Source organism: Mercenaria mercenaria, chromosome 2, assembly GCF_021730395.1.
Source record: "Mercenaria mercenaria strain notata chromosome 2, MADL_Memer_1, whole genome shotgun sequence".
NCBI lineage: Eukaryota > Metazoa > Mollusca > Bivalvia > Venerida > Veneridae > Mercenaria > Mercenaria mercenaria.
In genome coordinates this window covers 21922384-21936288 of record NC_069362.1, presented here as the reverse complement: position 1 = coordinate 21936288, position 13905 = coordinate 21922384, and the positions used below count along the sequence as shown (strand labels likewise).

Below are 13905 nucleotides of genomic sequence, written 5' to 3'. Positions count from 1 at the left end.
TAGACGTTCCAACTCTTGACTTGCAAATAAATTTAATTGTCCTGCAGCATGCGACATACAAAACATAAAAAGCTTTGACGAAAGTTACAATAGAACAAGGACATTTAAGTTTTGTTGTTTTTGTTGTTGTTTGTTCGCGACCGAATGAATTTGAATGTAATGCAAAATGACATACGACATTTGAAGGAATTTTGAATGATGCGCAAAATACGACTCTGACATGAGGGGTGTTACTTCTTATTAACAAACTCAATTACATCTAGTCTTACTTGCCTTGATTGCATTCTAGGATCCTCTTATAGAATTTATTAGATAATTTTTTAAATCTCAGTATAAACGGGCAAAATAGCTAACAATATTGTTGTCTTTTCTGTTAATGCAAGCCCATGTAGTCACCTCATTCAGTAATTTGACTGATACACAGAATTAGCACTCATTTCCAAAGAGAGAAATCAGTAACATTAATAAGATGCATATGATTAATTTATTTCACGCAAAACATGTGTATACATACAAATGTACGATGAAAATGGCTATTAAGCCACAAACACACCTACTTCTAATGGTAAATACAAAGTCGCAAACTAATTTTGCATCTCTATCCTAACGACATATACGTAAAAGTCAACATGTTAGGTTCTAGCTTGTTTTAGTCTTTATACCTCCTACAACATGCAACATTGACTGACTCTAACACGAAAATTGAGCCGTGCCACGAGAAAACAAACATAGTGGGTTTGCGACCAGCATGGATCCAGACCAGCCTGCGCATCCGCGCAGTCTGGTCAGGATCCATGCTGTTCGCTTTTAAAGCCTCCTGCAATTAGAGAAACTGTTAGCGAACAGCATGGATCCTGACCAGACTTCGCGGATGCGCAGGCTGGTCTGGATCCATGCTGGTCGCAAAGCCACTATGTTGGTTTTCCTATGGCACGGCTCAACTATGCATGGTGATCTGCAATTTTCAGTATTCATTTATAAATCAGCGTAGAAATTAAAGTAACAGTTTGCAATACATTCCAATGATAAGTGTTTAGATTTTTTTTTAAATGTAGAAGCAGCAAAATAAAATAAAATAAATAACTTTTAGACAATATCTTATCCCCAGAATACTATCCAAATGGTGAAGTAGTCTATTTTTATTTATGAGTACTTAGCAAACTATACATTGGTGTATCTTGAATTGATTTGACACGAGACCGTTTCCAGAAAAGTCATCACTTGCTTAATCGAATATGCATCTTTATGTTACCTGTAAACACGTGCATTGCTCTTAGGTACATCCTAACAATAAGTTAGACTAAGCAAAAGAAATAAAAACCATGTTTAAAGGTTACACAGTCATGATCACAATTTCAAACTTACGTCTTCTTAAGGTTCGCTGATTATATTCAAGCTTATGACTGAGTATGTCATAATATATCTTTGACACAAATATATCAAACGTCATATTATAGACTAGACTTATTGAACTGAAAGATTTTTTTATAAGGGGCAGACAAATTCCTTCTATTCCACTTCAATTATAGGACTACAGGCGTGTTTCAAATCAAAGCTGCATTTGCAAGTAATTTGTCTTACTTCCCACATTGTTAAGCAAAGGGTATATCTAATAATCAATCATAATTATACACTTTGTGTGTGTAGTAACATACTATCAAAACAACAAAACACAATAGTATTTAAGTTTACATTTTAGAGGTATGAAATTTACTACAGCTATATACGTGCTTATTTACATAAAAGACATCACATACAGTCATTAAAGCTAGGAAAACAATCTAGTAAACTGACACTGTAAAAATACTGATAGTCCAGGCTCCATATTCATCAATGTTAATAGTCTGAAATTTTGATTTGGAAGGTCTGAATTGTAAATTTACTATCATTATGATATAATATTTAGAATGTTCACTATTTAGTGACATATCTGTAGCTACGGGGCTATCATTCATTTGGAATTTCATAACAACACGTAAAAATATAACAATATACGTCTTAAAATGAAATTAAGCAATTAAAATTGTCTCCATTCAGACTTCAAACGTCAAATACTGATCTAAATCCTATCAAGATCAATAGCAAGTACGTTGTTCACAGATGATCTCTATACAAGCAATTAAATAAAGAACACCAAATGGAAACTTCTGTATCAAATATAATATTTACCATAATTTCACGTTGTTTCGTAATCTCGAACGGTAATAACTTCTAAAACATGATTTCAAGTCATTGAAAACGTACAGTTGTTGTGAACAAAGTTCGTCTATCAAGTTTGTATTTACATACATTGAAAGTGTTAAACGATACGTGACTGTTTTGCTAATGAAGAATGAACACGTTAAGTTAAAAAAAAATGGCGCTTATATAAAAGTATATAGTGTTAAAGTGTCAAGTTTTGTTATCATAATAATTATCATGAGTTTCAGATGAAGACCAAGGGCAAGTTGCTATGAGGGAATGTATGTGCTTTTTTTATTTTTCTTTATATGCATATGTATAATGCAATATGCTGCAACGTATTAGTAGTCACGTTTTAAACTAGAGGCTTACAAAAGCGTTTATTTCGATTAAAACTAGAAACAGTGATTTGTCTGCTTATAAAGATGTTTTATAGAAATGCATTCTAATGATCTAGATTTATTGTGACGACTCGTACATATCTATATTATTATAGTTCTTTTTTTTCTTTATTTTTTTTAGCAATGGAGCTAAATTCCCCGTCTCAAACCATTTCAAACACTGGCCTATGCCTTTCATTTTAAAAATATATCATCTAAACACATTTGTGCAAGTTTCATAATAAAATGCTTTTATTACGAAACTTGTTAGTTTACAATATGGAACATTTTCTTGCATTGTCCCAAGGGTTCTTCTTCTTATCCGGAGGCACTATTAAACCATCTTCGTTCATGTTTTGGTCGATGAAGCATATCATACTGAAAAAGAGAAAACATCAATACATTTTGGTTGATTTGCATTCTTTCTGTACATCTTATCGCCATTAATCTGAAGGCAGAATCTAAATAATGAAATAACAGTTTCACTTCCGAAGCAGATATGATATTAATAAGTATATATTTATATATTTGTATCTATGCAAGTTATAGCCAGCACACTTTCAAATCAGATTAGAAATTACAATAGTAGTTCAGTCAATCTTAAACTTAGGTATATGTAAGTGTTTTTTTATAGGTAGCACTATTTGATTTACTTCTTTCAATTTTAATTATTATAAGATGCCAGAAAAAGAATAAAATAAAGCAGGCTCGTATTGTTCAGTGCAAATTAGGGCAAAACAAAAACAAACCTAACGTTAAGAATAATATTAAAAAACTCAGCCATCCAAAGAGCGATCCGCAGAGAATTAGAGGTACATGTATATGATAAATTATGTACACGTGCAAACCGATTCAGCGCATGTATACAAAAACTCAATTGAATGCCATAATAAAAGCACGGAAGTAACAAGAAGACATAGCCATACCAGCCATACATTAAACTAATAAATGGCAGGTCACAGAACTGAAACGGTCAGTGGTAACACTATTTCTGTGGATTTAAACTTGATTACTGTAAGTAAACTAAATCCTGGCTCTCAAAATGTTTCTAACTTGCACAACAGTATAAATCATATTTACCACCTGCTGGTTAATTATTTTCACACGAAAAGGTAACAACAGAAACATATTGCAAAACACTAAAATACTCAGGCAAATAAATGCATAAAGGGCTACTGAACAGCGTGTATTAAATGCCTTTTTTTGAAATCAGAGGACTGAGAGGAAGCAGGAATTCCCAACAAAAGACACGACCAAGCAGGAGTGCACAATCAAAGGACACGATGAAGAAGGAATGCTCAATCAAGGGACACGATGAAGAGGAAATGCACGATCAAAGGACACGATGAAAAAGGAATGCACAACCAAGGGACACGATGAAGAAGGAATGCACAATCAAAAGAAAACGATGAAGACAGAATGCACAACCAAGGGACACGATGAAGAAGGAATGCACAATCAAAAGGACACGATGATGACAGAATACACAACCAAGGGACACGATGAAGAAGGAATGCACGATCAAGGGACATGATGAAGAAGGAATGCACAATCAAGGGACACGACGAAGAAGGAATGCACTATCAAAAGGAAACGATGAAAAGAAGGAATGCACAATGAAAGGACACGATGAAGAAGGAATGCACAATCAAAAGGACACGATGAAGACAGAATGCACAACCAAGGGACACGATGAAGAAGGAATGCACAATCAAAAAGACACGATGAAGAAGGAATGCACAATCAAGGGACACGATGAAGAAGGAATGCACAATCAAGGGGCACGACGAAGAAGGAATGCACAATCAAAAGGACACGATGTAGAAGGAATGCACAATGAAAGGACACGATGAAGAGAAATGCACAATCAAAAGGACACGATGAAGACAGAAAGCACAACCAAGGGACACGATGAAGAAGGAATGCACAATCAAAAGGACACGATGAAGAAGGAATGCACAATCAAGGGACACGATGAAGAAGGAATGCACAATCAAGGGACACGATGTAGAAGGAATGCGCAATCAAGGGACACGATGAAGAAGGAATACACAATCAAGGAATACGACGAAGAAGGAATGCACAATCAAAAGGACACGAAGAAGAAGGAAAGCACAATGAAAGAACACGATGAAGAAGGAATGCACAATGAAAGGACACGATGAAGAAGGAATGCACAATCAATGGACACGATGAAGAAGGAATGAACAATGAAGGAACACGATGAAAAAGGAATGCACAATCAAAAGGACAAGATGAAGAAGGATTGCACAATCAAATGACACGGCGAAGAAGGAATGCACAATCAAGGGACACGATGAAGAAGGAATGCACAATCAAGGTACACGATGAAGAAGGAATGCACAGTCAAAAGGACACGATGAAGAAGGAATGCACAATCAAAAGGAAACAATGAAGAAGGAATGCACAATCAAGGGACACGATGAAGAGGGAATGCACAGTCAAAAGGACACGATGAAGAAGGAATACACAATCAAAAGGACATGTTGAAGCAATAATGCACATTCAAAAGGACATGACGAAACAGGAATGCACAATTAAAGGGGAAAACGAAGTGAAAAACTGCAAAATGACTGAACTGATTAGGAGCTATGCCCCGCAACACAAAGGTAATAGCCTCTTTTGATAAAATATAAAGGTTGGACATTGCCATGGTCGGGATGAGTAAGTAAGTAAATAGTTTTTTTTTATTGTGACATGTGTATATCGTATACATACAGTACATACAGTAATATACATAAAGAGATGATTACACCCGGTCCAACGGGCTTATAAAACACCAAAATCTTCAGTTTACATTAACACGCGAACCAAGAATATTTAAAAAAAATGGAAATATTAATACAGAAAAAAGTTATTCTATAAGCGAAAGATATAATCATGCGTCAAATAAAGAAATGAATTGAGTTTAGGAACCAGTTCCCTGTAGGAGACTAATGTATACTGAAAATAAATATCAAAACACAGAGAAGCTCAGTACCGGCGGGGTTTAAGAACTGTCTTTTTACTGCGTAATCTGTTACGTTAGAAGCATTCATAGAGGAAAGTGTAGCATCCAACTGTAAAAGGACTCGACAACAAATATGCTGTGTGTCTAAACATAATTGGATCGTAACCTCTTTTAATATCATTTTATAATCTTACCAAAAACACTCACTGACATAGAATTTTACGGAGTTCTTATATAGCATAACCCGAAATATAACATTTTTATAAAATTAATCGCAGAAATAGCTTCAGATAAGTATAAAGTTTAAAAAGATTACTGAACGTAATCCTCGGCGTGACAACACATTCTACTTAAATCGTATCGTCAATTTTATGACTTCATCAGAACATGAAAACAGAATCAACGCTAAGTGCGATGAAACTATCCGCAAATAAGCTGAAGACACGCTGAATGCATTTAAAGAAGTTAATAAGAGCAGAGAACAATCAGAAGCATATATTGAATATATGCAAATTATTTTGTAATACATGCAGCTATATCACGTGTTAAATAGTACTGAGATTTAACAATGTTATGATATACATAACTAGCAATTTAATGCAATTATATGTTACCAAATCACAGTTCAAAATTCACAGTAAATGACGTAAAAAAACATTCTCTGTCGTAACAATACCCGAAGACATTGAAAAAGAATGTTTATGATGTTATATAATATGGATCGATGTTTTTGTGACATGATAAGGTATTTAAAAGTGATAAGCAATCTACATCTTGAACACAGAAGAATAAGTATATTGCTAGAACATATAATTAGAGAATATAAATACTATATTAAATGTCGGACAAGATGGCATACGTTTACGCCGTCTGGTTACTTTTTTTTATTTTCATATTTGCAAACCAGTGCAATTGATTTTTTCGTACATCTCACACCGGAATAGATCAAAGACGTCAAAACTGCAGTTATGCCCTTATTTTATAAATTATTTTTCCTTAGGAATTTTGGAGTACTGATCTTTGTATTTTTATATATATATTGTCAGGGCAAAAGAGTTTAAATTTTAAATCGTTACGTCAAAACTTGTTGCAACAAACACTAACTGATGTACATTATGTGAGTATAATGATTACTCTAAAACACAAGACATGATGAGCACTGCACATTTCGTGACAAATGCTATTTAAATAAAGTACAGGAAACTCCTTTTCTTTTGTGTTTCCGTAACTCGTTTCTTTATAAAATACTTACTCTTTAACAGCGTCAGAGACAAACATTCTCTGTAAATCTTTATGTATCCGCAGCATCTCTACCTGCCGCTTCAAGTCTTCCTTCTCCATCCCTAGCACACCTCTGAAAGAAACATACGCAGAAAACTCAATGCAGTAATAAAAAAATGCTCTGAAAACCACATACTCATGACCCAGAGTTTTGACCAGTGTAATTGTATGACTTATCAAAAATTACTTTTCGGAACTACCAGTCGAAATTATGCAGGGTAACTTTGTGATATGCAATAGTGCAATAGTCCCTGGAACTCAAATATACGCATGGTATTACACCTAATATGTTTAAAATGTAAGATACATAGAGTTTGTTTTATATATTTATATGACATAAACTATATCAATGATAGCTTTTTGTTGGTATAAAACAAATTGCACTATAGCTGCGGTAAACTGCAATGTCATTTTGTCCATATTTATTAAAAAAGGACAGATAAACATCCTATACCTATATCTACCATTAATATGCAAATACTTAATTGACCATGAATCTGTTCTGAAAACTAAATTGACTATTCTAGTCAGTAAGAGTATTCTATTTTCAGTACGGATCTAAAAGTTTATATTGAAATATTTGACTCCGGGTGGTTTTAAAAACTGTTTGATAATACATTGTGGGTATTTTTATATACATGTAATTAACAGAAATATTCTTAAACATTTATAAATACATCAGTTACAGGAAATCTATTTAGCTTTTTTGAATATGTACTTACAGTGGTTTACTTTGTGTCGTATAGAATATTACGACATGAAGAACATACACAATGCATGTGCGTGTTCACAGATTCAGTATTAAAATAACACATTTTTATGTAGAATCATCTTATGTAAAATGTGCCTATGTTATCAAAATAGCATGTATCAAATGTATTGTGTAGCTTAATGCATTTTAAAATACTAATACAATTATGCTAATACGTACCGAGAAATCGTAGCCAGTCTTCTGTTAATATGTGAAGCAAAACTTAGAAAAAAAAACGTCCTGAAAGTCGGTCTGAAAATACAAAGGAAATAGAATGACTTATATTTGTACGAAAATACTATAGCAGCTTTACAAGAAATGAAGAAAAAATTCAGAAATATAATTATTTCGGTAAAAAATCTGTCGATAAGCTATATATCGATGTTCATGTCCGTTTTATTTGTATATCTTATACTAGAAATATGACTACATTATCTCGAAGAATACTATATACTTCCGTCGCCTGGTATGCAGTAACATAGTTTTTATTTGAATTGCAAACTACAATTTGTACGTAAAAATATTTTCGTACACAAATGAAGAATATATAACACATAATTTCGCAACTGAGAATGAACAATCTTTGCATAAAATTATTTACAATCCTTATTATCGAAGTAATTCTCGTAGTCTATGTATACAATAAACATTATATATGCTTAGTAATGAAACGACATGAACAATTGTTCGTGTTTATTTTATAAGGAGGAAAGGCATTACGGTTGATCTTTCACATGAACTTTAAAGTAAATAACTGATTTGCAGACAAAGTTAAAAAAACTGTCGAGAAGATGCTGTTTCTCTATGATTACAAGAGTTCGCTCAGATATTAAAATAAATGAGCCTCGCCATGAGAAAACCAACATAGTGCAGTTCAAAGCCTATTGCAATGAGAGAAACCATTAGCGAACAGCATGGATCTTGACCAGACTGCGCGGATCTGTATCCATGCTGGTCGCAAACGCACTATGTTGGTTTTCTCATGGCGCGGCTCAAATACATAAACCTTCTGTTAAAAAACTCAAAATTACTTCTTTCCATCAGTAATGACAGTCAACATTAATCAACCTAAATCGGTTATTCATTTCTTTTTTAGCTCATTTCTAATAAAGAAACTTCGTATAGCAAAATTTATGCTCTGAGGCTTATGGAAGAGACTGTAACGATTAATTTCTTGTTTTGGCTTCCCATAAAGGCTATTCTGTAAAGACTGCATTTGGGACCATCATTAGTCTAGACATTTTAATAACATACATTATCGAAGTCGATGAACAAATCGCTCGGAGAAGCGTCTACTTGTCGTTTCAGCGTTGGAAAAAGAAAGCTGTCATTTTTAAACACATTTTTGTAAGATTTCAGTTTTATGCTTCCATAGGTGATACTGATAAGAGCAATAAGTTTTGGAAAATGTCAAATGAAATAACACGATATTGTACTACATCGTATTGTATTGCAATTAGAACTGTATATTTCTAAATTTGTTATAAAAGCATTATAAAACGTAATATAATATTGTACATTGGCAGTCTGGTTCTGTTTGATGTTGTTTTTAAAGTCCAGTAAAGGAATAATCTATCACGACCCGGTATACATGCATTTTATCAAACAAAAAGCTCTTGTCGCTCAACTTTGGGCAATGAATTCGAGCCCACTTGGGTCACCACCACGCATTCTCATAATTATTACACTAGTGCTGATGTTTGATGGAAGCGGGCTCGAAAGTGGTTCAAATACGCTTAAAACTTTCATTACAATCAAACTTAAATAAATAAACTAAACAAAAAAACCCTGAAAGTATGATGCCATTATAAGATTTTACGTGAGTAGACACGTCATAGAGAGAAACGGCTCTACTTTTAATAATCGTTAAATGAGCCGCGCCATGAGAAAACCAGCATAGTGGTTTTGCGACCAGCATGGATCCAGACCAGCCTGCGCATCCGCGCAGTCTGGTCAGGATCCATGCTGTTCGCTTTTAAAGCCTATAGGAATTGGAAAAACTGTTAGCGAACAGCATGGATCCTGACCAGACTGCGCGGATGCGCAGGCTGGTCTGGATCCATGCTGGTCGCAAAGCCACTATGTTGGTTTTCTCATGGCGCGGCTCAAATAATGCCGTGATATACATACCATGTTCATAGACGTAAGATCTGAACATCTGTTTAACAACTTTTTTTTCATTTACTTTAGATGATTCTTTGTAAAATCATTTTCAGCAGGCATTTAAATTTCTAAATATATAACATAGATCTGTGTTACCTACGAAGAAAACAGACATAATGTGTCTAATTCATTCGCTTATTATTTTGCGTTGCTAAACAATACACTAGTGCTCCAAAGTATTTCTTCATAATTGTCTTGCAGCTAGGAGACAACTTGTTCGTAAACTTGATTGTTCAACGAGATCACTTCCCATCAATAACATAAAAGAAGTATGGCTGCAGTAGAAATATGAGCCGTGTCATGGGAAAACCAACATAGTGGCTTTGCCACCAGCATGGATCCAGACCAGCCTGCGCATCCGCGCAGTCTGGTCAGGATCCATGCTGTTCGCTAACAGTTTCTCTAATTACAATAGGCTTTGAAAGCGAACAGCATGGATCCTGACCAGACTGCGCGCATGCGCAGGCTGGTCTGGGTCCATGCTGGTCGCAAAGCCACTATGTTGGTTTTCTCATGGCGCGGCTCATATGTAATTTAACAAGACGATTTCATTCTGTTTGCAACTGAAAAAGTCTGACAAGCACTCATTATACCGGTCGAAAAAGTTTTTCATGCCGTTAAATGTATTTGAAATAGACATTCATTATATTTCTAATAACATTTTTGCAGCCACTAGCTTTAATATTCATTTGTCAGAAGCTTTGAGTGTAGCAATTTATTTAAGTTTCACGGTGCTTCTTTTAGGATCTTTAAATGCCACCTGACCAGACAAGAGTTACAGACTTTATGTCGTATTTAGACAGCATTTAATCGTTGCTAGCTTGTTAATAATATCAAATGTTAATATGTCGCTATGCACGAAATCACTAATTATTTTACAGTTTAGAATTATGAAGAAAACTATGGTATAAAATATTGAATGACCTTTGTAATAACGATGGTAATATACTTAATAGTGGAAAGAATATCTCAGAATACTTAAACGTATGGGAGGAAAATAATAATCATCCCCAATATTTTGACTATTACATACGTATTCAATTATATTTTCAAATCTCTACCATACTTCTTAGATTTGATCCGAAAATTACGATTGAGAAATAATTTGGCTTAAAGGTCCATTACTAAAGGAAAGTGAGTAGGCAATTTTTTTCATAGCTAGTGCATAGACTTCTGCAAGACACTAAATAATGAAGATTGGCAGGTCAAAATTTACAGAAGGTCTTTGGAACTCAAAGAAATGTATGTGTATTATGTTGAAATTTCAATGAATCGACAGAATGACCCCCCCCCCCCCCCCCCCAGGTCTTTTTAACTTTCTTCATACTTCATAGAAAAATAATTGTACATATACTGCGATTTATTTCGAATTTCTACATACCAACTTTCATTTTCCAATAAAATGAAATAGTTTCTGTGCTTTTTAAAAGAAATTAAAAGGTTCACTTTCCTTAGTATTGGACCTTTAAAAATCAATACCTTTTTATTTATGAACCTCGTGTAAATGGTTTAGTTTATAACTTTTAGGATGGTAAATTTTGATTTCATCCAATAATGCCTTTTAATTACCTGCATATTTTCTTGAACATATAATATATTAACTGAAGCATCTGTAATGGCAAAATTTAAAATTATGTTATTTGTACGTACAGACCTGTATTTTTATAAATTGTACAATTATATTTCCATAAAGAGCCCCTTGGTTACATTTAATACAACTCCTAAAGTATATTACAAATTTTCATTGATTCTGTTTGGACCCTTTAAATTGGGAAGTCCTCCAATGATGTGACTTTAATATTGCATTATCTCAGATGACGCGGCTATCCAATCGGACCACCTAAAATGATGCGGGTTCCACAAATGATGCGAGTTTCCATACAGACTATCTCAAATTACGCGGCTTCCTAACGGGACCATCATAAAGCATTTAACTTTCCTCTTAGTTCATTAAAAATATTGAACAACATTGTTCATATCTATGTGATCTAACTATATTTTCAATAAAAACTTAATGTTGACTTAAGAATCCAAAAACATTTTATGTCGAGAGCAATCTTAATGTTTGTTTTCGTTGAATATTTTAAAAACAGGTTTGTTGAACTCTTATTAATCGAAGCTGCTGTATTTCTGTAAAAATGACATCTTAAATTATCATGATTAAATGAAACTTCTGTTTTCAAACTTTCGCAGATTTTTTCATGATATGTGAGCATTAATTACAAGAATCTAGATAAGAATTCAAAAACTAAATATCGACTGAAGAGAGAGTAACGTTTTTCCAATATTCAAAAAATGTATGTTATTACTACAACGCAACTGCATATACATATTATCAAAATGTTTTAAAAACTTTTGTATCTTGAAGTCAAATGGGCCTGCATTTACTGTTACTGAAAACAATGACCACACACAAGTCTTGATTTATTCGAGGTGAACCGGACACATGTTCATATGTCCCACTAGAATATTAACAACATATATTGTTTTCGGTATATACCTCACACTCTGTTCTTACCTAATGTTGATAATCTTCAAATATCTTCATTCAAACAATAACGTATTATGTCTCCTCACATTTCCTTTTTGTCGTATTTTATTTTATTCCAGAGACAAACACTATACCGTTTCCGACAATATCCAATACAAAATATCTCGCTACTAATCCAATAACTCTGCCATTTTATCCTTTGAGTAAAGGCTTTTCATAAGAAAGTCAAATCACATACGACCATGCGCAAAGAAAAGCCACAATATCTGATAATGTCAATTGTGGCTCCTACACACTGTTGTCGTATTTTACGTAGCTTGATAGAGAGAGAGATGAGCGGCTAAGAAGTACATTCCAATACAGATTTCCTTCTCTGTAAAAGGCACGCACTAGCAATTATCCCTGATCAGGTCAAAAGGTCATGGAAGAAATTATTGGAGTAACAGGAGATAAGATATTAAATGTCATTGTGAAATTGAAATGAAACTCAATCTTCTTAGATATAAATTAAATTCAGCCGTAGGAAAGCATCTGTAATGAGAACATTATTTGAGCACCAAGCAAAACACAAATGCAGCTCTCTAAATCAGAATTATTTGGATACTTGTTTCATTGTTGCATATAATATTATATTTTTGCTTGTGTTACTCATAAAACTCTATGAAAAGGGGTATTTTTAAGGGATAAGTCCTGTTTCATAAGATTTGTTATTTAGTTTTAAGCCTTTGTTACAGATAAAGTGCTGTTGTACTTCTACGAAAAAAACCCCACAGATATTGCCGCTGCACCTTCTTTAAAAAAAAAAACAAAAACAAAAGAAAAAATTCTACAATATGCAAAGGTTCTTGCCCAAAATACACTACATTTTGTTCAACCACATATATTAATGAACAGTTATCAAATACAAAACAAAGCCCAACATTGTCCTTCAGAAATAACTTTGTTGTTTGCGAAAAGTTCAGAACAATATTCGGGTTTGTCGGGGGGGGGGGGGGGGGGGGGGGGGCCGAAACCCCAGGTGTACAACTCCACATGCTGACCAACATTCCTGTAAACTTTGGTGACTCTAGGTCAAATACATTTGGAGCTACGCGCGACACAACATTAAAATGACCAATTTTTAACTACGGCAGGGGCCATAACTCCTACATGACTGAATGAATCCGGACGCGAAACCTCAGCTGCACAACTGCACATGCTGACCAACATTCCTGTAAACTTTGGTGACTCTAGGTCAAATACTTATGTAGCTATGCGCGACACAACATTAAAATGACCAATTTTTAGCTAAGTCAGGGACCATAACTCCTACATGATTGAATAAATCCGGACGCGAAACCCCAGGTGCACAACTGCACATGCTGACCAACATTCCTGTAAAGTTTTGTTACTCTACGTGAAATACTTTTGGAGCTAGGCGCGACAAAATCAGGGGCCATAACTCCTACATGACTGAATGAATCTGGACGCTAATCCCCAGGTGCACAACTACACATGCTGACCAACATTCCTGTAAAGTTTTATGACTCTGCGTCAAATACTTTTGGAGCTAGGCACGACACAACATTCTCGGACGGACGGACGGACGGAAGGAAGGACGGACGGACAAGGGCAAATCTATATCCCCCGCCCCAAAGTGGGGGCATAAAAACGTAACTCTGAATAATCAGTTTGGGACATATGTTTC

General features: G+C 34.4%; 1 long non-coding RNA gene across 1 annotated transcript; it reads right to left on the bottom strand.

Moving 5' to 3' along the window:
- Positions 1-465: 465 nt before the first annotated feature.
- Positions 466-12545, bottom strand: LOC123563479 (uncharacterized). Its single transcript, XR_006688824.2, has 4 exons — positions 12246-12545; positions 7745-7816; positions 6785-6886; positions 466-2939 (listed from the first exon to the last, which is right to left on the bottom strand). It is a non-coding gene; the product is annotated as an uncharacterized LOC123563479 (long non-coding RNA).
- Between the last annotated feature and the right edge of the window lie 1360 nt (positions 12546-13905).